The 25358-nt window shown below is 59.9% G+C and overlaps 1 protein-coding gene and 1 long non-coding RNA gene across 8 annotated transcripts in view; one reads left to right on the top strand and one right to left on the bottom strand.

Moving 5' to 3' along the window:
- Positions 1-25358, top strand: part of GSE1 (Gse1 coiled-coil protein) — a 392727-nt gene that overhangs the window by 52601 nt on the left and 314768 nt on the right. The window lies entirely within an intron of this gene.
- Positions 16895-24129, bottom strand: LOC133053882 (uncharacterized). 5 transcript variants are annotated; one of them, XR_009692344.1, is made up of 6 exons: positions 23927-24129; positions 23132-23176; positions 22838-23037; positions 21902-22013; positions 19430-19599; positions 16895-18476 (listed from the first exon to the last, which is right to left on the bottom strand). It is a non-coding gene; the product is annotated as an uncharacterized LOC133053882 (long non-coding RNA). The 5 variants fall into 5 exon arrangements; XR_009692347.1 differs by lacking the exon at positions 23927-24129 and having other exon boundaries at positions 22865-23037; positions 23132-23920; XR_009692346.1 differs by lacking the exon at positions 23927-24129 and having other exon boundaries at positions 22854-23037; positions 23132-23920.

Raw genomic sequence — 25358 nt, forward strand, 5'->3', positions numbered from 1 at the left:
TGCTGTCAGACCCATGATGGGGGAGTGTTGGCCATGCATGCAGGGACCCCCGGGGGTGGCATCCTGCCAGGGACACTTTCTCTGCCCCAGTTCCCTGCGAGGCCCAGCCGGAAGAGCCTAGGGGCCAGACCCTGGCCTGGCGCCATAGGGCACCTGGGGGGCCACCCCCAGCCCAGTCACCCGCCAGCCTGCCCTGACCTCCCCCAGACGCCCTGTCTCTCCCGCCAGCATCTGCTGCCTGCTTCCTCCCTCCCCCAGAGCCTGTTTGTTTTTCTTCCAGAACTATCGCCTCCCACAGAGGCAGTCATCCAAGGGAGGTGCTGTTCTGTCCTCTGCCCTGCACAGCCATGCCTCGCAGCCCTGGAGGGGATGCTGTGGGAAGCTGGACCCCGGGCTGGCAGGCGGCATCCTCAGATGCCGGGATTTCGTCAGCCTTGGCTCCCCGTTCTGTCGGTGGAATCCCGGGCGCACGTCCTGGAAGGGGGCTCTGGAAGGCCCTCTGCTTGTCTTGGCCCCTCTGCCTGCTCCCCTTCGCCCCTTCCCCCCCCACCTCCCCCGGCAGGGTTTGGGTGGAGACCCGGTGGGGGGAGGGCTTGGCGGGGGCGGGGGTTGGGGGAGGGCTCTGCCGGGCTCTCCAGGTGGCCCCCGACCCACCCGGGCCTGTTTGGAGCAGAATCACTGCAGCCTGCTGGCGCCTGCTGCTCTCCCCCATGCTGGCTCCACCCCTTCTTCCCATTTTTTACTTTCTTTTAGTCAGTTCATCTGACTCCTAATGAAGACTTACTGTGTGCTGGCTGGCAAGACCTACCGAAGTAGGGCCGTAGGAGGGTGCCGTGACCAGAGTGGGCTCATGGCAGACCACCGTTACTAGCGTGGAGAAGGGGGCGAGGTGTCTAATCAGCCTACATGAGGACAGATGAATATTGAGTGAGGTACCAGGTGTGAGCAGAGTGGGCGTCAGTGCTCCCTGCCATTCCCCTGGGGATTTGGGTAGGGGTTTGGAGGGGGCGGGGAGAGGCAGGTGCTGGGAGAGCCATGAGGAGGGACGTGGATGCACCCCTAGCTGAAAATTCCTGCTGAGCCTTTCCTCTCCTGAAGCCTCTCACTGGCTCTGGTCTCTTTCAGGGCCAGAAGTCTTGCCCTTGAACTCGGGCTGCAGCTCCAGGGAACTGCGGCTGGGAGAGGGGGAAGGGGCGTAGCTGGAAGGGCTCCTGCTGGGTCACTCCGTTCCCCTGAACACAATTGGGGCATCACCCAGGGTCTGTGATTTTTTTTTTTTTTTAAGTTGTTTAGGTGCCTTAAAAAAATTTTTTTTTTTCTTAACTGAGTATAGTTGATTTACACTGTTGTGTTACTTTCTGCTGTGCAGCAGAGTGGGTCAGCTATGCATCTGTGTTCTTTTCCCTGATGGTCCATCACAGGACGCTGGATGTGGTTCCCTGCGCTGCCCAGCAGGACCCTGTCATTGCTCCGTTCTGTGTGTGATGGTTTGCGTCTGCCGACCCTGAGCTCCCTCCCCGTCGCTCCCCCTCGGCAACCACAAATCTGCCCTCTCGGCCGTGAATCTGTTTCTGTTTCATCGATGGGTTCATTTGGGTCACATTTTAGATTCCACACGTAGGTCTATCATGTGGAATTTGTTTTTCTGACTTCCTGCACTGAGGATGATCATCTCTAGTTGCATGATTTCGTTCTTTATCATGGCCAAGTAATATTCCACTGTGTGTATACACCCCATGTTCCTTGTCCCCTCATCTGCTGACGGACAGTTCGGTTGTTTCTGTGTGTTAGCTATCAGGAGTAAGGCTGCACATCTGGAGGTGTGTGCAAGGCTGGAGTGTGGATTCAAGGGTGAGCTGAATCGCAGGCACGCTGACTCAAGAGGCCCCCCCGCCCCCACGGGCCGCTGACCCTGAGATGCACACCTGGGAATGGTCGGCCTGGTGGGCACACCTCCCAGACCCCAGCACACTGCCTGGGAGCAGGAGGGGATGAGGTGAAGACCAGGGGACCACTTTGTGTCCAGAACACCGCTCTGGCCCAGATGGCCAGCTCCACCGCAGTGCTGAGTGACCTGGTTGGCCGATGAACCTTCCCTGGCTGCTGTTTCTTCCTGAAGGATGGATGCCAAAGGTGGCCCCTTCGTGAGGAAGTCTCCAGCTGGACTCATTCACCTCACATGACACTTAACACTAGTATTTGTATCATTATTTTATTTAAATAAGACCCCCTTGTCCTTAAGTAAATTTGTTTTAAAAGAATCAGTTCAGTCACTCAGTTGTGTCCGACTCTTTGTGACCCCATGGACTGCAGCACGCCAAGCTGCCCTGTCCATCACTAACTCCCGGAGTTTGCCCAAACTCATGTCCATCAAGTTGGTGATGCCATCCAACCGTCTCACCCTCTGTCATCCCCTTCTCCTCCTGCCTTCAATCTTTGTTTACCAGCGTCAGGGTCTTTTCATCAAAACTGTGGTAGGCAGCTGTGGCCCTGGCTGGATACTAATGTTATTGTTGTTTTTGGAGAAGGAGTTTGCTGACTGTGATAAAAACTCCTTTTGGGCCCCTTTTGGTTGGATTGTTGAGATAAAGTTATATTCCTTAGTATTTTAAGCAAGTTAGCTTAAATTTCTTATGTATCTAATTCTTAAAATAGTCCTTACCCAACATTCCCATTGCCAGTTAATTGGGAGCTTTTTATATGCATATATGCCAGAATTGGTACAGATTAGGGGCCTTTAATAGAAAGAAGTTCCCTCCTCTGGCTGGAGGGAGAAGGTGGGAGTGGGGCCCTCTGCCTTGGTGTCAGCCTTGTGCAGGCTGGCAGTTCCACTGACGGACCCTAGGTGGCGCCAGAACCCCAAAGTGCAGTATCCTTCCGCTCCAGGAGTTCCTCACCAGGGATCCTGAGTGCGCGTGGTGTGGGGGTGGCACGTCTGTGTATGTGAGTGTGTGTGTGTGAGTTTTGTCTCTGGATGTGCTGGCAGTGGTGGGTCAACGTGTGTGTGTACGTGGGCATGTGTGCCTTTGTGTATCTGTGTGTTTGTGTGTGGTTGTGAGTTTGAGGGAACCTGGAGCACCCTCTCCACCGGCGCTCCACACCCTTGCTGAGAGCAGGGTGGATGTGGGTTGCATGGACTGCCCCCCCTCCCTGCCCGAGGCCCCAGCTGCAGGGCCCCTGCCCGCCCCCGCCTGGCCCATCCTCAGGAGATGTGATTAGCAGATGTACAGGGCCAGGCCATGATTTATGTTCCCAGTCGCCTAATTATTCCCAGCCCTGAAGGAGGAGAAATAAAATGCTTTGCAGGGCTGGGAACCCGAAATCCCAGTGGGGGCTCCGGGACGCCAGGCCCACCCCACCCCCACCCTTAAAGGCCCCAGACCTCCCGCAGCCTGGAGAGGGGGCTGGGGGTGGGCAGCCAAGGGTACTGTGCCTGGAAGTGATGAAAGGGGGGCTCTCTAGAGAGCAGACCTGGGTGGGGGACGTCTGTCATCTCTTCTCAGTGCTGAAGGGGGATGCGGGCCCACAGTGGTGCATCCCCTGCTGACTGCGTGCCCTGAGGCAGCATCCCGGTGCTCTTAGGAGGTTCTAGCCCTTCCCTTAGGGCCTGAGAGGTGCCTCCAGATCTGAGTCCCGCTTCCTGTCTGACTTCATCTTGTAGCCACCCCTACATCCCCTGCACCGCGGCCTCCTCCCACTTCTCAGATGTGTAATTTCGTTCTCCTGCGGCTTTTGTGTCTTCTCAGGGCTGGTACCCCTTCACACTGTCACCACAGCCTTCCTTGGCCACTGTCCTTTGGCATTCGTCTCTGAGCACAGGTACCCTTGGCATCATGTGGGCAGGGTCCACATCAGCCTGTCACGCCGTCCCCAGTGCCTGGACCCATGCTGGTGGGTGGGGAGTGCTCAGTAAATATTTGTGGTTTGGTGGAGGACAGACAGATGGTAAGCCTGCAGCCTTGCCGAGAGGCCCAGGCTCAGGGCAGAGGATCTCAGGGCTTAGAAGCCATGGGGCCCCGTGGGTGGGGGGGAGGAGTGGCCTTGGAGACTGCTCAGGGTCTGGCGAGGCCTCATCCTTGGAGGGGTGCTGGTCTCAGCTGGACACATGGGTCCTCTGTCCCTCCTCTGGGAGCCTGGCTCAAGCCCTTGGCCCCAGGGGGCTGTGTTTTGTCCCTAAGCCTCCAGCGGAGAATTTGCCACCCCCAGAGGAGGTGCAGCAGGATTCAGGAGCTCAGCTCTGACCTGGGGTCCCTGGCCTTGAGCACCAGGGGCTCCCTGGTGGCCTTGGGCAGGCCAGTCACTCAGCCCCTGTGTGTCCTTTCACACCTCTGCGTAGGTTGGTACATGGGCTGTCTGTGTCCTGGGGACCTGAAGAGGGGAGGCAGGGAGGGGCTGACCTGTGATGGCTACAGGAGATGGCTGATTGCAGCCTTTCTTTTCTGAACAGTGTCAGAAACCCACAGTGTGGTGTGCAGCCAGGCTGGACACGCACTCGAACTCGAGGGCCCTTCTGTAGAAGGGTCTGGGGTCCATGCCAAGGTGGTGACTCTCATCTTTTGGCTGTAGGAATCCCTGGGGGATAAATCAGCCAGTGGCATGTGGTTAGGGCCTGCTGCGGGCAGCCCTGGCCTTAGAAGGGCTTTCTTGGGGCCTTGCAGCCCTGCCCGTCTACCTGTGGGGCCGAGGACAGGCAGGCCTCTGGCTGGTGGGGTTGCAGGGGACTCTTTGGGCAGGTGGGCCTGGGGCCCAGGAGCATCACGCCCACTCACAGAGCACCCTCCCCCTTGGCTCTCTCCTGCGTGTCTTTGAGCCGGACTCTGTCTCCCCCCGCTTCTTGACTCTGTGACTGTCTCTGCCATCCTCGCCACCTTTGTCTCCTTCTCTCTTTTGTCTCTTCCCCCTTTTCTGTCTCTCCTCTCCCTCACCTCTCTTTTCCTCTCCCTCCTCTTCCCCACGGCCCCCTCCCCTCCTCCCTGCGTGCTCTCTGAGCAGCTGTTACCTAATAGGCTGTTAATGATGATACAGTAAGTGGAAGGCAGAGTCCTGCGGGAGCCGCCATGATCTGTGTAATTGGTCTCGACGGAGACAGAAGTATCTAATATTTACACGCCAGCATTAGTCCTTTGGGAGCCTTATCTTGGCTGGAGCCAAGCTGGGAGAGGCGGTTCTGGCTGGTACCGGCTCCCCCGTCCGTACCTGCTCAGAAGGTCTTTGGTCGGTGTGACCTGCTCCCCTTGGGTGGGGACGCCAGGGCCTGGGCTGAGGGGCCTGGGACGTGCGGGCTCAGTGGGGGCGGTGGTCCTATTAGACCAGCGTGGGTGGGTGCTGAGCACTCAGCACCCCCTCCTGTTGGTTCTCCAGGGGACATCACAAAGGCAAGAGGCCCCCAAAAGTGAGGCCAAGGTGGGAGAGCTTAGGGCTGGGAGCGGGGAGGTGGAGGGGGAGGGACAGACAGGTGGCAGCTTCCCAGTGATACGTGCAAAACTCTGGATCCAGCCGTGCCTGAAATCCTTCTGCCCCGGACTGCTCACCTTACCAAGTCAAGTCCATCTTTTGCTTGATTTGCCTTTGAGGCACAGCTGGGAAATCCTGCCTTACCCAGGCATGAAAGGTTTTTTAAGCAGCAGTGGTGTTTGTTCAGATTTTATTGTACCCAGTAGCCCAATATACCCAGTCAGGAGGAACAAAGCTGGGCCAGAGCCCACCCCCCACCCGACTCTTTCTGTCGGCCCCAGGGCACAGTGGGGGACGCTGGTGGCAGATCCGTCCCCTGGCCTCCCAGTAGGAAGAGTGGGGCCCAGGAAGGGGCAGTTCCAAGGAGTGTCTCCTGGAGATTGCAACCCCTGGGAGGACGATGTCAGCCCAGCAATGCTCACGGCACAGCTGGGAGGTGAACCAGGACCCCCAGCTCTGGAGCCAGGGCAGCGTCTCTGGGTAAGGTTGCCACTGGCCTGGGGCACAGGGGCCTCACACATTAGAAGTCACTCAGCGGAAACGACAGCTCCTCGGAGTAGAGCTCTGGGCTCTGTGCCACCACGCGGGACAGGCGGGCATCCAGGCCAGGCCTCGGGGCCAGGGGGCTGGCCGGGGCTCCCGCTCCCCAGCTGTCTGCCCAGCAGGATGCTGCGGGCCTTCCACGGGGCTGTTCCGGGGCTGTGGCCTCTATAGTAAACCCCTTCTTGTAAGTCGTGTTTTCCTGAGTTGTATGAGCCTTTCCAGCAAATGATCAAACCTGAGGGGGGGTTGTGGTAGTTCCCCCAGTTTAGAGCTTCAGCTGAAGGCGAAGGTGCCCCAGGTTGGCAGTGGGCATGGACGCAGGTGACAGGGGATGGGCCGCACGGCCTCTGCTGTTGCTCAGTGGCTCATCCTGCTTAACTCTGCTGGTTAACGTCAGGACTTGAGTTAAATTGTATGACCCCCAGTTCTGTGGGTAGACATGGATGCTCATCGTGGGGAGGTGCGTTCTTCTGGGAGCCTGAGAGCCTGGCTCTGAGTGGAGCTCAAGAAGTGAGTGCCAGGTTCGCCCTGCAACGAGGCGGGAGGCAGGGCCCCTGTGGCCCAGCACCCAGATGCCCCCCGGAGGACAGCCAGTGTCCCCGCTGTCCTCACAGCAGCTGCGGTGTCCTGGGGCCAAGAGCAGTGTGACAGGGCCGCTGGGCGCCTCGTTCGCGTGTCTTCACAGCAGGCGGGATACTGGGTCTTCTTCCCTGGCCACCGCGGGTTGCCTGAACGGCCCCGTGAGCCCCACACTCTGTGCTCTGTGTTTATCATGGTGGCCATGACCTTGGGCAGCTCCTTGCCAACCCTCTCTAGTTCCGTCCACTACCCTGCGCCAGGCCGAGTCCTTGGCTGTCCCTGGAGAGATCCTCTCTCCCTCCCCACGGCGGAGAGAAGACGGCGGCCTTTTTTTCTGAAGGTACTTGGATCCCTTGCCACAGGTCCCCGTTCAGGGTGGCCGGTGGTCACACATACACCACTTGGTCGCTGGCAGAAACCCCTGCCAGCTCCAGGCGTGTGCCCCCGAGGCTAGGCCCTTGAGGACCCACTGACCGTTTACAAACTGAGCCCCCTCCAGGGCGAGCTGGGCTTGCAGAGACAGGGCGGCCGCCTCCCGGGAACCCCGACGCATCCTCCCCTCCCTGAACCACCGCGGCCCTGCCCGAAAAACCATTTGTCACAGAAGCCCTTGCAGGCGCCTCTTATACCTCTGACCACAGAATAATATGGGGCTCATTCCTTTTAATTTTTATAATTTTGAGAACACCCCACCTTATGAAAACTGGCATTTGATAAGTGTTGACACTGGTTTTTAAAGTAAGAGTTTTGTAATGGTTCACCCATTTAAGTGTAGAGTTTAATGAATTTTAGAGTACTCACAGATGTGTGCAGCCATCACCAGCATCGAACTCTGGACTATCGCATCACGCCTCAAAAAAATCCCTTATGCTTAGCAGTCACTGTCCGTTCTTCCCTGCCCCTGCCTTGGCAACCACGGATCTGTTTTACTTTCCGTCTCTGTGGATTTACCTCTGCTGGAGATTTCATGTAAATGGAATCATACGGTAGGTGTCCTGGTGAGTCTCAGCTCTTTCACCAGGATGACTGTCCCCAGGGTTCACCCGTGTGGTAGCGTGTCAGTGCATCACTCCTTTGTGTGGCTGAGTAATATTCCACGGGACGGACATGCCACATTTGGTCCACCCTTTCATCACTGACAGGCGTCTAGGCGGCTGTGAGTGGTGCCGCTGTGACTGCCTGTGGACAGGTTGTGCGTGGACCTGTTTGTCTTGGGTTCACGTTCCCGGGAGTGGAGTTGCTAGGTGACTCCAGGCGCGGGCCCCCTTGCACAGTACCACCTCCCCCAGCTCTTCAGGGTCCTACCCCTGTGTTACTTGGTCTGGTCCTCTCACAGACATCCTGAGGGTAGCATCGCCTGTTCCTCCCGGGAAGGACTTGGGTCTTCTCTGCCACTGTGTGCTAGCCCTGAGCCCAGCAGGCAGAAGGTAGGTGTTCAGCTAACTCAGGACGGGAGACTGAACCATGAGACCTGGAGCTTCTGCCAGCCTGGTCACCCTTCTGCCCAGGGGGCAGCAACTTCCCTTCGGTGCCTTGCTCAGGACGAGTCAGCGGTCAGTAGAGCAGATGCTTCTGAACTCCCTTTTCGCTGTGCTCAGCAGAGGTGACAGGGTCCAAGGTCATTGAGCCCTGCTCAGCCTCACTTGGAAGCCAGACAAGGCCAGAGTCAAGGGTAGCCCTGGAGGAGGCCTGCGGCTTGCCTGCCTGCCCATGAGATGCCTACTGGGCATTTCTGGGCCATCTGACCTTGCCTACTGTGGCCAGACCCCCAGCTTCCCAGGTTGCAGACAAGGCTCTTTCTAAACCCAGAAGGCTTTTCTTCTTTCCTCAGTAATTCTGTGTGCAGAGGCCCCCGTAATGCAGCCGCTCTCCAGTGGCCTGGCACCCGGCTCTCTCCTCAGCCCTGCCTGCCTCCCCGTCACAGGCAGCTCATTCACGGCTGTATGTCTACATTAGGGGCTTCCTCTCACCCCACTGGTCCTCTAGGTGACTAGGCCCCACCATGTACTCAGACTCTGAGATGCTCAGGGCTCCCCATTTGCATCTCCCTGGCAGGGGTACCGCCTGGTCTGTGATTGGCAGTCACCTGCCTGGCGCAGAGAGGGCTCCATGGTGATGTGCCAGATGGGAACCTAGCAGTCAGGTTGAGCTTCCTGCCCTTTCCTTCATCCATCAGAGCCAGCATCTATCCAGCGTTTGTTCTGTACCAAGATGAGGCTACTGTGTACATCAAAGTGAATGGAAAAAACAGTGATGCTGACTCCAGTGAACTGCGCCCTCCCGCGAGGCCACACCCTCCCAGTCACACACACATCCCTCCCCCCTCCACTCCTTGGGGCCCCGCCCTCCCACTCTGAGGTTGGAGTCATCTCCCCCATTTACAGCAGGGACCCAGAAGATCAGAGAAGCTGGTGTGGTAGCCGGGTGAGCAAGCATGCACAGATGGGCCCCGCTCCAGGACAGCAGTGCCCATGGGGGTGATACCTGTGCTGCCAGACAGGTGGCTGGGGGGCATCGGGCCAGGAAGTGCCCAGGCGGTGGAGGCGCAAAGATGGGTCAGATCCGAGCCCCACACTGTGGGGCTGAGTCCAGGCAGGCGGTGCACCGTTCTCAACCTTGGTTTCCTGGTGCCTACGAGTGGGCCTGAGTCACCCTCTGGGTGTTCAGTGAGGATCAGTAAACCCATGTGTGTGCCAGTCATTTTTCTTAACTGGGAGGCAGAGGTCGTCGATGGGATCATATCCCCCCAGATGCCTGTCCACCCAGAGCCTCAGAATGTGACCAGAATGTGACCTTGTTAGGAAGGAGGGTCCTCGCAGGTGGAGTTTGTGAAGGTGGCGTCACACCAGATTAGGGCCCTAGGTCCAATGACTGGTGTCCTTATGAGAAGAGGGGAGTCTAGACACAGTGGCATGTGGGGACAGAGACACGGGGGACGGCCAACATGAGGGGCCGAGATGGAGGATCGCTGGCCGTCCCAGAAGCAAGAGGCAGCGGGGCCCCCGGACTGCTGACCTCTAGAGCTGTGGGAGGACACATTTCTGTGCTGTTCAGTCCACAAACTTGTCTAATCCATCATCATAGGTAGGAACTGTTCCTGGCTCCATCTCAGAGATGAGACTGAGGCACCCAGATGGGGTCCCTCACCTGAGCTGCACAAGCTGACAGATGGCCAGAGGCTGGACCCGAGCCCTGGGATTCTGATTCCCGAGCCCCCCAAGGCCACCCCTGTATGTGGGGCTCAGTGACCCTGCCTGACCCTTGGGAGACACTCTGAGTGCTGTTGACGCTGCCCCGTGGAGCTGCCTTGGCCGGGCCCCCGCAGGGGGCTTGATGCCTGAGGATGCTGGGCCTGTTCTCACAAGCCCAGCAACGCCTCCTGAACTGTGCCAGATTCTGCAACTTTCTGCCCCTCACTTCAGACTGTGCTCCCCTGTGCTTACTATGGAAATCACCTCTTGACACTGTGGTTTAAGGAGACCACTCCCCAACCTCTTGATTTCCCACAGCTCCTCAGGCAGACCCCAAGCCCACCTGCAGGACAGCAGAGCTCTGGGAACCCAGTGTGAGAAACACTGGTCAGTTTCAGGCTTCTAGCACAGAGTGCCCTGGAGACTCTGCTTCTGGGGTTGTCAGAACACAGCCCCCTCTCAAGTTGCAGATGCACAGCCAGAAGCTGTGGGGCCTAGGACAGGTCTGCCCTTGCAAGCGGGGTGGCCTTGAGCAAGGCACTTAGCCTCTCTGAGCCTCAGTTGAGTGTCCTGTGATATGGGATCACAGGCCCGCCTCACTCACAGTGGGGCTGGCCCTCCTCCGAGCGGCTCCCTCTGCAGCTTGCTCCACGTAGCAGTCGGGGCGAGCTCCAGCTCGGAGGCACCCCGCCCCCGCCAGCAGGCTGCTTGCAGGCCCGTGAGGATGCTGTGACAGGGAGAGCATATGGCGGGCATATGCCACGTGGGAACACGGCTGCCCACGGGAGGAGGCACGGGAGTTCTGGGGAGATGGAGCTGAGCAGGCACTGGTGCCAGCGATTCGTGGCACCTGCTCGCGCCCTGGCCCTCCCTGGAGGGTGAGCCTCCGTGCCCTGGAAACTTGGGGTACCGTGGGGGACCTCCTGGGGCGGTGGGCAGTGTGCCTTCAGTCCACTAGATGTCGCTGTCCTCTGCGAGATCCAGTGGACCCACAGCCTAACCGGACCTGGAAATGGGGTGGGGTCCCTCTCAGGGAGACGGCCCTTGCAACTTCCCCTTGGCACTCAGAGAGGCCAAGTCACTGGCCTGCGGTCACACAGCCAGGAAGTGGCAGAACCAGCATGGAGTCCTTTCACGGGGTGGTGTCAGAGGTGAGGAGAGCAAAGGGGAAGGTCCTGGGTGCCCCCTAAGCCCTCCCTGGCCGGCAGGGTCCAACTTCTCTGCCTGTGGAGGCTTCCCTGGGTTCCTCCTGTGTCCCCTTTGGCCCATGTGCCCTGCAGGCCTTGTCCTCTGGGCTGCCTAGGCCGGGACACGTGGTGAACCTTCCAGGTTATCCTCTGACCTCTCCCTTGGTGCCCTGTTCACAGCAGGCATCCAGTACATGCTCTGCCCTTGTTCGGTGGCCCTTCGGTGTGGCTGTACTGAGGGGCGGTGTCCGCTGAGCCCCAGGAGCTCTGGCAAAGGGGTCACAGCTTGAGACAGATGGCTCTGAGCTCTCAGCTTCTAGGGGCCTCTGCCACCAGCTGGGAGGCTGTCGCGGTCCCCACCCACAGGGGCTCCTCACCTCGCTTGCTCTGAGTCAGGTCACACCAGGGGACGTGGATGATGGTGTTTCTGGGGCAGCAGCAAACCTTTGCGGGGGAGGGATCCTGTGGTCAGAAAAACACCCAGCGGGAGGGACGCAGGAGGGGGTCCCAGCCACGTGATTCTGTGCCCGTGACAGTGGGGTGCAGGGAGGTGAGGGGGCACCTGGCCCACTGTGCCCCTCACAGCCCCCCCTGGGGAAGGGGAGGCTGGGGCACAGCTCCCCCGAGACAGCGGAGGACAGTCTCGGTGAGGACCTGACGCCCACCGCGATCCTGCGGGAGCAGATGGCCAGGGAGAGGGGCGGAGGCGGCAACAGTTGGTGCCGCCAGCTTCCGGCTCCCCCGCGGCGGCGGGTGTGAGAGGCGGCGATGGGAGCGAGTGGCAGAAGCCCAGCCTGCTGTCGCCACCTCCCCCCGCCCCCCAGCCTTCCTCCTTAGCCCTTCAAGAGGCTTCTCCCCAAATACCCTGCCTGGAGCCTGCCTGGGAGGCCTGAGAGCCCAGGTGTCAGAGCCTGGTCTGAAGAGGTGGAAGTCCCAGCCTCCAGCCAGCCCAGCCCAGTCTCGTCCTGGCTCTGTGACCCAGCCTCAGTTTCCCCATCTGTACAATGGGGTGATGTCAGTTTCTACTTTTGAATCCTGACTCTACTGCATAGAGCTGTGTGACCTTGGGAAGGCTCCCTTGCCTCTCTGTGCCTTGGCTTCCCCATCTGTAAAGTAGAGAAAGCTATAATACCTGACTTGTAGTGTTGTGGACTGAAAGGGGTTCACTCTGGGAAAAGCGTGAAGGGGCCAAGGGATGCCAGGAGCCATGGGCTCTGCCCTCAGCAGGGAGATTCAGATGGCACTGAGCAGAAGCCTTAGGTTGAGAGGAGAACCACAGTCAAACACGGAAGAGTGGCCATCGCCTGCACGCATGGTGCGCTCCGAGTGCCTCCCATACGGGGCTCACTTAGCCTTACAGCATCCTTGGGCTTGGCACCATTACTGATTCAGTTTACAGATAGACCAAGGCCCAGAGCCGCGAAAGCGCTGGCTTCGAGTCACTGCCCTGTTTCCCTTTGCAAAGCCCTCCTCTGCTCCCGCCCACCTCCATCACCCGCCCCGCCTCAGCGCCTGCAGATGCTGCGCTTGCGGCCGGGGTCCCAGGTCCTGTCACTTCTCCCCACTCCCGCCCACCACCTGACCAACTCTGCCAGCCATCCGCAGTCTGTTCCAGTCCCCGGGGCGGCTCTGGCCCTGCCACGCTGTCAGCCTCGGGATCTGTCCCCTCCCCTGCCTACAGCCTGACCTCTGCTGCACTAGCCCTAAACAGAGACGTTTACTCCAGAGAGGGGCGTGCCCTGCATGGGCCGGCCGGCCACTCAGCGACACACAGTTGGAAATCCCAATCCTAGTCTCACTAACCGACTTCCAAGTGCTCAAAAAACATACATGGCTGCCTGGCGGCTACCGCCTTGGGCAGCACAGATCTAGAACATTCCACTGATGCCTCCTAGGGAGGCTTGGGGAGGCGGGAGAGATGCAGCGCGGGCTGCATTGGCGGTCCTCGTTTGAGAGGCAGGCGGGACATATTGGAACTGCTCTCTGCATCTTATGCCATGTTTCCCCAGGAACTCAGTCTGTTCTGTTTCACCAAACCTCGAGCACATGGGCCAGGCAGGGATCGTTCTTATATATATATTTGTAAATTGATTTGTAGAAGTCTTAAAAGACATGGAAAATGGAACCATGTCTAAATAAGCGTTTTACAGATTGCTTTTGCTGAAAAGAAGGAACTAACGTCAAGTCTCTGAACTTTGGAGATGTTGGTCATCCTTCCTCCAGGCCTCAGAAGGGGCCTCCACCCCTTCTGCATGAGGGGTGATCTCCCGGGCGCTGGCTAGGAGGTCCTGGGAGGCTGGGGTGGGGAATGGTGGGGTGCACAGGGCCTGGACTCAGAGCCCCACTTTGCCCAGCGAGCTTGGCCTCTTTTGGGGGCCTGGGTTCCTTCACCCCTAGAATGGGCAGAAGAGCCCTGGCTGAAGTGGGGATCTTGACGGGGGATCTCTGAGGGAGGCCTGGCGGGAGCAGGGGAAGGGGCAGAAGAGTCAGAGCTGCACCCAGAGGCCCCTCCCTCGGCACCCAGTGCCACCCAGACCTGGTCCGAGTGAGGCCGTTTTCCTGCAGGCCCATCACACAGCTGGGAAGAGCCTGGCTCCCCTGTCCCTTGATGGAGGGAGGGAAGGGGGCCTGGAGCTCCCTGGGAACGGGCATCTTCCTGGCCTCCTGTCCCGGGAGCAGAGCTCTGAGTTCTTCCAGGGTGCAGGTGAGAGCAGGAAAGGTCTAGCAGGGGTGAGTGCCGCTGCCCTTGTCCGCAGGGGCCTGACGGGCGGGGTTGATCTCGGTGGGCCTTTTGTCCCTCCCCACCCTCAGCAGCCTCCCCTCCGCCCCCCAGCCCAGGCGGTTGTGAACATGCCTGCCTGTTCGTCCTTCCGTTCAGCCCGGTGCACTGGGTCCCTGCTGCAGGCTGCAGCAGTGAGGACCACAGCCAGTGGAGCGCCACCGCCCGGACCGCACAGCCTCACAGCCGTTCCCTGCTCAGCTGGCGGGATGCGGAGGGCGGGGGTGCCCATGGCCTCAGAAGGCATCAGAGAATCCCAGCAAGAGCCCCCACCCCGTGTGTGACCAGATAGGAAGTGGGCTTCCCTCGATGTCAGTCCTGGCCTGTGACAGCCCGGGGTGGGGTGGTCCCCACGCCCTCCTGAGAGAGGCCACGGCCTTGTCATGTTGGTCCCTCGCGCCCCAGCCCGACCTCGCCCTGGTGGGAGGCCAGGCCCGCTGCTCTGCCAGACTCCATTCCTGCCAGCTGGCCCGCCCTGCACGGTTGCCATGGCAACCCCGCCGCATGTCAGCAGGGCCTGCTGCTCCCGCTTCGTCTCTCTCTAGGGCCAGAGCCACTTAAGGGAGGCCCCGGGGGCTGCCAGGCAGAAGGGAGATTCCCCAGAGGCCCCTCGGGGTCCTGGGCCTCGGCCAGGCCTTGACCCCTGCCAGCAGAGGGCACAGGATGACGAGGACAGCCCTGGGTGGCCAGGGAGATGGTGGGAAGCTGGGGGTGGGGGGCAGGAGTGTACCGCGAGAACAGAAATAAAACAGTAGGGGCAGGTGCCCCGGGTCTCCAAAGGCCTGGCTGACTCCTCTCCCAGCCCATCACCCGCACTGGGAGGCCCACCCCAGCCCCACTGAGTGACCCCGCCACCACGTGCCACCCCCGCTGCGTGTGCCCCCACTGCACCCTACGGCTCCAGGAGACGCCTCCCCGTGTGAGGGGGCTGAGGGTCCAGACACAGCCGGGCGGGGAGCTTCAGGACAGAGACGCAGTGCCGGCTGTCCTCAGGTGGGGGAGATGGGTAACCCTCCCGAGGCACAGAGGGTGAGCCACCATCCCAGAGCGACACAGGGCTGCAGGTACAGAAGCATCAGTACGGGAGGCAGGGGGCCACCTGGAGAAGGGAGACTGGAGAGGGAGGACTCTCACGGTGGGAGCACTGGAGCAGCTCAGAGGCAGTGGGGCCCTGACTCGGCTTCCTGCAGATGGAGACCACCCCCCACCCCAGATAAGGGGTTAGTCTGGCTGGAGCTGAAGGAGTGGAGAGGCAGGGTGGGGGGCCTGGTGGATGTGGGGGTCTAGTGAGGCAATGGGCAGAGCCACACCCCTCCCGGCACAAGCTCCTGAAAGGACCCTGGAGGGTGGTCCCAGACTCAAGTGGCCTATAGGAGGGGCCCCGAGGCCTCCCACCTGTCCTTCTAGAGGCAATAGGCCGGGCGGGGGGGGGTGGATGGGGGAACTGTGGGGGGAGGGGGGAGCTCCAGCCCCGCCCTCTCCAGCAAGCCCTCCCAGCCTCCTAGCCCTGAGGTCACCTCTGGTCTCAAGGGGTTACACCATGGCTTTAATTTCAGTGACCTTGATGCTTGTCAGGTCAAATATTTCAACTCAGTGGACTCATCCAGCAGGAGCAGGTTTCCATGGCAACGGGGGCTGACCCATAGGAGCCCCCCCACCCCCGGGTCACTGCTGTGGTCTCACCCATCACTCCCCAGACTGCTGTGCGAAGGCCAGGATTGTGTCTAGCAGGGCCCCTACCCCCACACCCACATCCTGTAACATGAGCACACGGGTCCTCGCACAGAAGGACGCAGGGAGTCCATGTGTGACCTCGGTCTTCTGTTGACACAGCTCTTGTTTTTCCGTGAAGACATCTGCTGACCCACCCCAGCTGCAGAGAAAGGGGGAGGGGTGTGGGCTCCGCCTGTCGCCATGAATTCCACCAAGATGCCCAGTTTCAGCCAGGCTGTGTCCCCTGTCACAGGAGCTCAGACCATCTGGAAGTTGAGTGCTTCGCCTGACTTGGCCAGCTCCCAGTCCTCATCTCCCCTCCCACCCCGCAGGGCCTGGAGGGCCAAGGCCACCCTGTGATCTGGGTGCTGCCCGTCTTTCCTCTGCTTGTGGTCCTGCAGCCCAGGCCCAGAGCCCATGTATTATTCCTGCTGACGGCACCTCCTCTGTGGTCCCATCACCAACCAGCGTTTACCGACTGCTTGCTTGTAGAGACCTTCATGTGCATGACTTAATCTTTGCAACACCCCACGAGGGCTCTTGCGGGGGCAGGACTCCCGGTGTCACCACTCACTAAGTGTGTGACTTTGGGGAAACCAATTTGCCTCCTGGTGCCTCAGTGTTCCCCTCTGTACAATGGCCTGTTGCCAGAACTTTTGAGGGTGAATTCGTGGATGGACTGTTTAGAGGTGTGCCTGACTTCTGGTCAGGGATCAAGGAGGGTCAGCAATTCGTGTGCATCTCCCTGAGAGGGGGGCTACAGAGAGGGTGTGCACATCTTCAAGGGGGCACAGCTGGTTCTGACCCCCGGGCAGCACTTGTAGCAGGTTCCATGGGGGCCACGTGGGAGAGGCAAGGGCAAGCTCGGGGTGAGGGGTAGGCTGAGCCCCATCTGCTGGAGTCCTGGTTGCTGGTAGGAGGGGGCGTGGCATTTACTGGTCTCCCTTTACACCTTCAAAGGTCCACAGGGCCCAGCAAATGTCCCTGAACTATGACCAGAGCAGCAACCATCTATCCAGGTGTGTTCCAGGCATTCATGCATTCACTGAGTTCTTCTGAGAACTCTGAGGTCCAAGCTGTTATCCCCGCTGTTGCAGAGAGCAGTCACGGGTTCGAGCCTGTTTCTGTAGCTCAGTGGGGCCGGCGAGCAGCACAGACATAGGAGCACTTACGATGTCCCCGCGACGCTAGCACTGACCTGCATTCATCTCCTAGCATCTCCCATAAACCTGATCGTGAGGGGCCTCTGAGCACCCCCACTCCACGAGGCCCTAACTCACACCAGGTGCAGGGGAGAACCCAGAGCCCAGGCCCTCCACCACTTCACGGACCCCTCCTAGGCGATGCTCAGAAGGCCCGGAACAGGAAGTCTGCCCTTCAAGAAGAACTTCTTTGGGAAACCTGACGATGACAAATTATTTTTTTAATGGTTTTAATTTATCCCCCTTTCCTTGGAGTGTGTCAGAGGCAATCTGCTTCTCTCTGCCTCTGTGAGCCTCCTCATCTCTTGTTAGTGGCTCGGCTTTGAACATATTTCCTTTTATCATGTGGTGACACGCGGTGGCAGAGGGCGATTCCGGGAGACGCTGTCGGGGAGGGGCCCAGCTAGAGTTTGCATCGCTCCTGACAGCTAATTAGCTGTGTGTCTTTACACCGGGGGGCCTCTCATATGGCAGGCGTCATCACCGCGGCCCTGAAGCCGCGCGCCGAGACTTCAGAGGAGGCCTGCCATGGCCTTCCTCCCTCCAGCCCTGGATCCGAGGTGCCCAGGCCGGCGGTTTGTTTTGGCAGTGCCCTTGGACCGCGGTCCCTCTGGGCCTGCTTGTTGGCAGCAGTAGGAGGGCAGAGCCAGGATGGAGGGTCCCTGGGGCCTGAATGTGCCTACAGGCGCAGAGCTCTGGGTTAGGACTCAGACCCAAGTGGGAGTCTGAGGCTCCGTTTGCTGTCAGGCAAGTCTGCTCTGCCTGAGGCTCAGTTTGCTCATCTGCAAATTGGGTATAAAGTGATACTCATCCTGGCTGTCTCAGACATTCTGCAAAGCATCCAGTAAGGGCATGTGTTGCAGCGAGCTGAAAGCAGTAACGCACATCTGGGTTCCATGGATCCAACATGTATTGGGCACCTACTGTATGCCAGACCCTGCACTGGGTGCTGGGTGCTGAGCAGTGAACAGAAAGGCTGCCGACCTTTCTTCCAAAAGGGAAGGAGAAAATAAAAAACGGAGAGATCACATATGTAATCCCTGCTGTTGTCAGGGAGGGGGCCGGGCTAGCTTGTATCCTCCTGACAGCTAATTAGAGGTGATTAGAGGCAGGGACGAGAGGGAAGCTGGGGCGGGCGGAGAGGCGGGGAGGGCGGAGAGGCGGCGAGGGCAGAAGGGTGCAATTTCAAACAGCGTGGTCAGGAAAGGCCGCGGTGACATCACAGATGATTACTGCTATCGTGTGTATTTACGAGGATGAATAACAAAGATCACTTCTCCCCATCACCACTCCTTTTCCTTTTTGGCTTGTTAGAAAAACAGTGTCCCTTTATACATTTTAGGGCAGGGTTCTCCCATTTGAGCGGCATTGGGATCTGCTGTGGGGGGGGAGGGTTGTTAAACATGTCGCCGGGCCGCCTGAGCTCCTCATGCAGAATATACATTTCTGACGAGTTCCCAGGTGATGCCAATGCTGCTGGCTCAGGCGGTGGCAGAGGGGTGGGGTGCGGTCCTGGGCCCGGAATAAACTTGGCTCACGTGTGAAAGCTTGAATTTCTTCTGTCAGTGGATGTGGCCGAGAGCCACTGATTCTGTGATAGATACTTCTAAGGCCCCAAGGATCAGATCCAACTGCATGAAACTGCCACCTTTTGCATTGCATTTTGTTTGGCTTCGTGTTTGCTGAGTCTGAAGAGCCGTCCTGGCCTCCTGGAGCTGCTGACTAGCAGGGAGGACAAACATATGGACACCATGTGAGGGCGTAGAGCTCAGTCCTGGGTTCCTATCCAGCCGTGGCGTCAGGGAGGGCTTCCAGGAGGAGGTGCTGCCTGAGAGACATTTCCGTAGACTCTCAGTGCCCCCCGGCAGTGAAGGAGGGATGGGTACTCTAAGTGGAGAGGACCTCTCGCTCAGAGGTTAGGAGTGAGATGAGCAGGGGTACGGCCTGCTGGGGGAGGGTGGGGGCAGTGAGGTTAGGGACTGGGGACCTTCTCCAAGGGTCTCAGATGTCGCCTGTCAGGGACAGCTCACCCTGGAGTTCCTTCCTGAAGGCAGAGGAGCCCTTGATGGGTGAGGCGTGACACCATTGTGCAGACACATGTTCTAGATGCAGAGTATGATTCTGCCCCCACCCCACCCCCCGCCGCCCCCTCTGCAGGTCCTTTCTGGAGCCCAGGGAAGCCCTGGTAGGGGGCATCTCAGACTGGCCCCGCGCAGCCCTGTGGACCAGGCCCCCACACCCTCAGGTGGACCCTGGCACTGCTGGCCAGGAGCTGGTCCAGGCAGAACAGGGGCCTTGGCCGCACCCCGAGCTGGCCCTTGCTGGGGTGTCACACACCGCATGCTGGGTTTCCAGGGCGTCTTTATTTTATTTTGGTTGCTCCTTCCTCACCGTCTCCTGATTTTTTATTTCTGACTTTTGGTGCTCAGAGTACCCTCCACATTCAATCGACTCCCAAGCCTTCTCGGAGACCTGAGAACCTCCTTCCGAGCATCCTAGGGCAGGAGGAGGGGGGACGGGATGGGCAGGGGTGGCCTGGGGGCCTTCACTCTATGCTCAGTGGTCCAGGGGCCTGGAGCCCTCGTTCTCCCTGCCAGCTCCCCAGCAGCAGCTCTTCCAGTCAGACCCTCCCTCTGCTGAGAACCTGGGCTGCGGGATGTGTGGGCAGCATGCAGGCACCCGGGGCCAAGAAGGCCAGGGCAGTGGGGTCAAGTCCTTGCGTTTCGAGATCAGACATTCCGCGTCCTGACTGGGGTTGCTGTGTGATGACCGTCTGGTTACCTGGCCTCTCTGAGCCTCCACTTTTGCCTCTGAGAAATGGATGGTAACAGCACAGTGGCTGCATGGGGTCGTGGTGAGGAGCAGACAGACGCCTCTGGAGTGAGTGCTTGGAGTCGTGGGTGGCGTGCTGTAAGTGCACGGTGAATTCTCCAGCTGGGAGGGCCGCTTCCCTGTGTTGCCAAATTGGGAGTGATAGGGAGGGAGGAGAAATATCATTCTGTTATTCTTAAGAGGAAACGAGCAATGGAGTTACAGGAACAGGGTCCTGCGGGTAGATGCAGGGAGTGTAGATGAGGCTGAAACCAGCCGATTTGCAGCAAGAAAAGCTTATCACTGATTTTGGCGGCCTGGAACATGGTTTTCAACAACATAGAAGGGAGCTTGCAGCCACCCTTCGGTGGGTGGAGGCAAGTCACGACTCTGCTGCTAATGGGAGCTGACTGCTCAGAATGCTGCTTTCCCCGCAGAGTCTGACCTCCTGGGACCCAGTCTCTGCTCTCCAGAATCCTCCTCCACACAGCGCCTCCCAGCTCAGGCCCCCTTCTGGCCTCCACCTGAGTATGCTTGGACTGTCTCTTGTAACTGGGATCCCCCACCCCTCCTTTCTCCTGTGGGAAAACTCACCCTCTAGTGTCACCTCCTCCAGGAAGTTTTCTATGATAGGCCCCTCCAAGTCAGCTTTCTGGGAACAGATTTCACGCCTGTCTCCCCCTTGAAACATGAGCTCCTCAGGCCAAGGCCTGTGTCTCTGGTTTCTTCCTCATGGTCAGCACCAAGAGGGCCAGGGGCCTTACGTTTGATGAATGAATGAATGAATGATATTCTCTGCCCCAGGTCCTCCTGGGACACCTGGACCCCTCTGTATCCCTCACTGTAGGTTGTATCCCTCACTGTAGGTTGTATCCCTCACTGTAGGTTTGATGAATGAATGAATGAATTATATTCTCTGCCCCAGGTCCCTCCTGGGACACCTGGACCCCTCTGTATCCCTCACTGTAGGTTGCTCTTGTCTCCTCTGGCACAACCCTGACCAGGCCAGGATCCCGGGCTGGCCTGAGCACTAGAACACAGAGTCATTGCCCTACCAGGAGCTCCCTTGCGGGATGGGAGTCCATACAGAGACAGGGTGAGAGGCCTTCTGCAGATCCTCGAGGTGGGGGCATCACCGCCAGACCCAACCCAGACCTGCCCGAACCCATCTCTGTTTACGGAGAATTCTAGATCACAGGCGCCGTCACACCTCAGCTCGCTTGCCTGCGGCCACCTCCTCTCGATGTCTGTCTTTTTCTAAGGTCAGCCTCACCCCCTGCTCTCCCCACCCCAGGAAGGCCTCCCCGACTTCTCCTTTATTTCTCAGCCCTGCGCCTTCCCTGGTGGCCTTCCCTTGGTCCTGTGCTGTAAATCCCCAAAGGCCCTTTGAGGGTTCACAGCCCATCCGTAGCTGCAGATCCCATCCTCCAAGCCCTTTGTCCCAAGGGTATGGAAAGCGGCCTGGTGATACAAGGACCCCGCAGCGAGGGAGCTGCCGCAGCCACATGCCCTGGGCGTGCAGCCTGGCTCCAGGCCCCCTCTGCCCTGGTCGCTGCTGCTGCTTTTCCTGAGGGAGACGCTTTCTCGATTAGGCCATCGAGGCCTTGCTGATAGGCACAAGAAACGGGGGTGCACCCCAGGTGTTGAGGGCTCATGGGCCCTAGGTGAGGGCATTTCTCCAGTGAGCGTCCCCGGGTCGGGAGGTGAGTCCGCACGCCCACAGTCACGGGGCGGGTGTCAGTGCAGGTGTCCGCACTCAGCCTTGACGTTCTCTGGGCCCCGTGCCACCTGGGGACATTCACCGCGCTCCCCGTGAGCATGGCCTGGCGGCCGGCAGCGCCCTAGACAGACGCCACGGAGTGATGGATTCCAGGCCTTGGCGCCGGCTCCGGAGGGAGGAAAGGAATCGCTCATGCTGTCAGGGGAAGGCCGTTCCAAGGAGCCTGAGCTTCTCAGGGAGGCGGGGGCACCCCACCCCAACTGGCCTCCTCCCACGGAGCTGGGGCACCCCTCCCCCACCAGCCTCCTCCTAGGCTGTGGGGCACCTTGGGGGCCGTGGGGACCCCTTCCTGCCCCAAGGCGAAGCTGTCGGGAGGTACGTCTTCTCTGTCTGCGGTGCCTTCTGTAGTTGGGAAGGAGTGGCCTTGCTTATGGCCCAGTTAGGGAAACCGAGGCCAAAGGAGCAAGTTGGTGCTTGTCAGGGCCCAGCAGGAAGGCCTTTACCCCTTCACGTCAGCCTAATTGGGGGTTACTGACAGCCAGCACTGCAGAGCTGCCCAGGTCCCTCCTAGAACTGGGCAGGGACGACAGCATCCCTGGAAAGGAGCCCCGTGGTCCCTGCCCCGCTGGCACTGCCCCCGGCTCGGTCACAGCCCCTCATGGCTCTGAGGGACTGGCCGCCCTGTGCCCAAGACCCCCACGTGTGGACCTGTTCTGTCTCACCTTCCAGATGTCTTCTGTTGTGCCCACTTCACAGATGGCAAGACCCAGGCCAGTGGGTCCATAGTGCAGTCACGTAGACCTACCCTCCTAACTGGAGGGGGTGGTTTGAGACCTGGAAGAAAGAGAAGAGAAAAAAGGAGGGGACTGTTTTCTGGGGGTGTTTCGGGGGCCAAGAGGGGTGGGGTAGAGACAAGGATCTAGTGGCCACTCTGAGTGCCATGCGGTTGCATCCCGGGAGAGACCTGTGTGACCTGAATCTTTCAGAGGCCTGACATCTGACCCAAAGTTGCACAGCCAGCAGGTCGGGGAGCAGAGATCTGAACCCTTGCCCACATCCTGTCCCCCCCACTGCCCGCCATCCAGCACTTGCCAGGCCGGCTCTGCCCTCGGCCACAGCCCTGGGGCCCTGGAGCAGCCGGCTCCTTCTTGCCTCAGAGGAGAGGATGTGTCTCCTGCTCAGCTAATTATGTGGAAAATTGGAAGAAATTGCACGAGCCTCGGTGGGAAATGAGGTCAGGGCTGAAGGTTATCAGAGCAGTAGCGGTGTGGCTGCTCGGCCAGCCTCCCCTGAGATGCTGGCCCCTGCTGGAGGCAGCATCCGAGGCCCCCTCCCCACCCAGAGCTAAGGCCCCCCGGGAAGCGGGGGTGGCAGCTTCCCTGCAGTGGAGTGCCCGACCCTTAAAAATCCAGAGCTGGGTGTCCCGGCTTCCCCACCCCTCGCCGCTTCCCTGTCACCCAGTCCTCTCTTCTCAGTCACCCCCCGGCAGCTCCCCAAGGACGCTCAGCACTTGGGGGGGCGGCCCTGGGCGATGCAGAGGCACCTCTGGGTGTTGGCAGGAAGGAAGTCAGAGCAGAGAGTGTGTCGGGGGGGGAGGTGCCTGTGTGCACGCAGGTGTGTGCGTCTCGGCCTGCGCCTGACGCCGTCCCAGCCCGCACCTCCTGCTGTGTTTACTTTCTGAGCACCTCCTGTGAGTCAGGCATGCACCCGTGTTCTGTCCGCCTGTACTCCTCTCCGTTCTGTGGCACACGTCCACGTTTTCCCCAGCCCGTGAGTTGTTTCCTCGGCCAGCCAACTCCTATTCGCCTGCAGAACCCTCCGCGGGCCGCCCCTTCTCAGGCAGCCTCACACCACGTTGCTGCCGATACACAAGGGGCCAGAGCGGTGCTGGTGAAAAACAGGGTTGGTGGAGCCAGAGGCCTGGTTCAAAGCCTGCTCTGCCACAAACTCACCAGCAGCCTTGGCCAGGTTGCTTCTCTGAGCCTCAGTTTCCTCATCTGTGAAGTGGGGATAATCGCACGGGCATCAAGATTCAGTGAGCCGTATGTGTCCCTGCCTGCCACGGCCCAGGGGCTGGAGTGTCAGGGTTTGCCAATGGTGATGAGGAGGGGCGGTTTCCTCAGCACCCCTCCCTCCCGCTCCCCACCCCCCAGCAGCCTTCTCTCCTGCCTCCGTGTTCCCACAGCGCTGTCCCTCCTTGCTACCCCAGTGCGTTGTCTATGCCTGAACACAGGAGCAGCCGTGCTCTCCGGGCCGGGGGAGGGGGCCGCACAGGCCTGGGCCGGCCAGGGCCCCGGGTCCTCTTCCTGGTGGTGCTGTGGTCCTAAAGTACTGGTGCCAGCCGCCAGACAGGCTCCGCACGGTGAGCCCCGCTCCCCTCCATGCAGGACCCCGCCTCACCTCCCTCCACGCGGTCCTCGGCGGGGAGCAGCGTGGGCGGTGGGTCTCACCGTTCGGGGGGCGCTCCATGCTCAGAGCTGCCCAGACAGAGCCCTGCCCAGGGTCTGAAGCAGGAGATCCACTTCTGTCCCAGGTGTCTGGGCCCACTTTCTCCCGGCCCCCAGCAGACTCTGACATAAATGACCAAGGTCCAGGTAGAGTGGGGGGGGAGGGGCGGGGAGGCTGCGGAAAGCTCCAGGAGAGGAAGAGACTGACCCAACATCGCTTCCCATAGGGGAGCGCTGGGGTGGACATGGGCTCCTCTGTACAGAGGGGGACACCGAGGGCAGGGATGTTCAGAAACTCACCCGAGGCCACGCTGGAACCACGCTGTGTTTCCCTGTCTCATTGCCCTGGTGTTTGATATGGAGGTTGAGGGATGAGAATAAATGAGCCACCCCCACCTCCGATTTTCCTCCTGATTGACAGGCAGCGGCCTCCAGAGGGTGCGCGGGCCTCCCCCGGGGGAGCGTCCCACGTCCTTCCTCGGTGCCCTGATACGGGGCGATGGTTGCCCCCGGAGGCATCTGAGGCTGGCAGGGAGGTGGGCGTAATTGACTTGTAACATTCAGACCGTGACAGGCTGTCATCTGTGTCAGGCTCGGGGTGGGAGAGCACCTGTCAACGCGTGTGTGTGTGTGTGTGTGTGTGTGCGCGCGTGCTGTGTGTTCTCTGCTCGTGTTTTATGGAGATAACAAACCATCTTTCCTGATGAGGGAGATCTTTACAAGCACAGTGCAGGTGGCGAACAGGCCAGGGGACTGCAGACTCCCAGACCGTCCTCCCAGCTCTGCCTGCCCAGCCCCCCTCTCGGCCCCAGAGAACCTCTCTCCAGCCTCCCCGGCCCCCCTCAAACCCTAGTCGTGGGAAGGGGCTCCAGAGCCCCCGGAAGGTAGCCAGAGTGGCTGCTGCACCCCAGCCTTTGGCCGCAGGTCTGCCCAGGGCCTGCAGACAACAGATGCGCCTGTAGGTGGGGCACCTGTGGTCCACGCACGTGCTATGCCACTGACCCGCCATGACTCTGTTGAGCACTTTGGGGTTTGCACAGCCAGCCCATTTTGCAGGCTTGAAAACTGAGGCCCAGAGAAGGCCAGTGACTTTCCTGAGGCCGCCCAGCTGAGCTCAAGCTCACTGGACTCCACCCCCACGTCCTCCCGGGGGTGCTGCTGCTCTGCCTCCCACCTGAGAGGGCCTGGGGAGACTGCTCCTCTGGCGTCACTCTGGCCAGAAGGGGCTGGAGAGGTGCTTCGTAGTGACCTCCCTCAGCCACCAGCGCCCCGCGCGGACTCTGGGGGCTCCGGCCCTGCATCCTGCCTGCCGCAGCACTGCCCCCCGGTCTCCGGGCGATGGAACCCTGCCCGAGCCCCGTCCCTCCAGGGCTCGCTGGCAAGGCCATGACGTGCTGACCAGCTGCTCTCCCACCCACATCCACCCTTGTCTGGCCAGGTGAATAGGTCCTCCCCTTGCCGTGTCTTTCCCCGCTTGGGCCATCTGTCTGGGTGGCATCAGGGGCTCGCTCCCTCTGCCCAGGTGACTCTCTGAGGACACAGCCTGCATGGACGTCCAGTACAGCAAGCTCGGGAAGCCGCGGTAGCCAGAGATGGAGTTTTCCATTTGCATCCTCTTTTCAAATATTTTCAGAATCTGGAAACAATTAAAGTGGCCCAGTGGGGGCCGCTTTTATTAAATCAAAGCTCGCAGGCTGTTGTGCTTGTTGGATTGATGCTGCCCTGGGCTGGC

The sequence above is a fragment of the Dama dama genome, chromosome 4, assembly GCF_033118175.1.
Source record: "Dama dama isolate Ldn47 chromosome 4, ASM3311817v1, whole genome shotgun sequence".
Taxonomy (NCBI): Eukaryota; Metazoa; Chordata; class Mammalia; order Artiodactyla; family Cervidae; genus Dama; species Dama dama.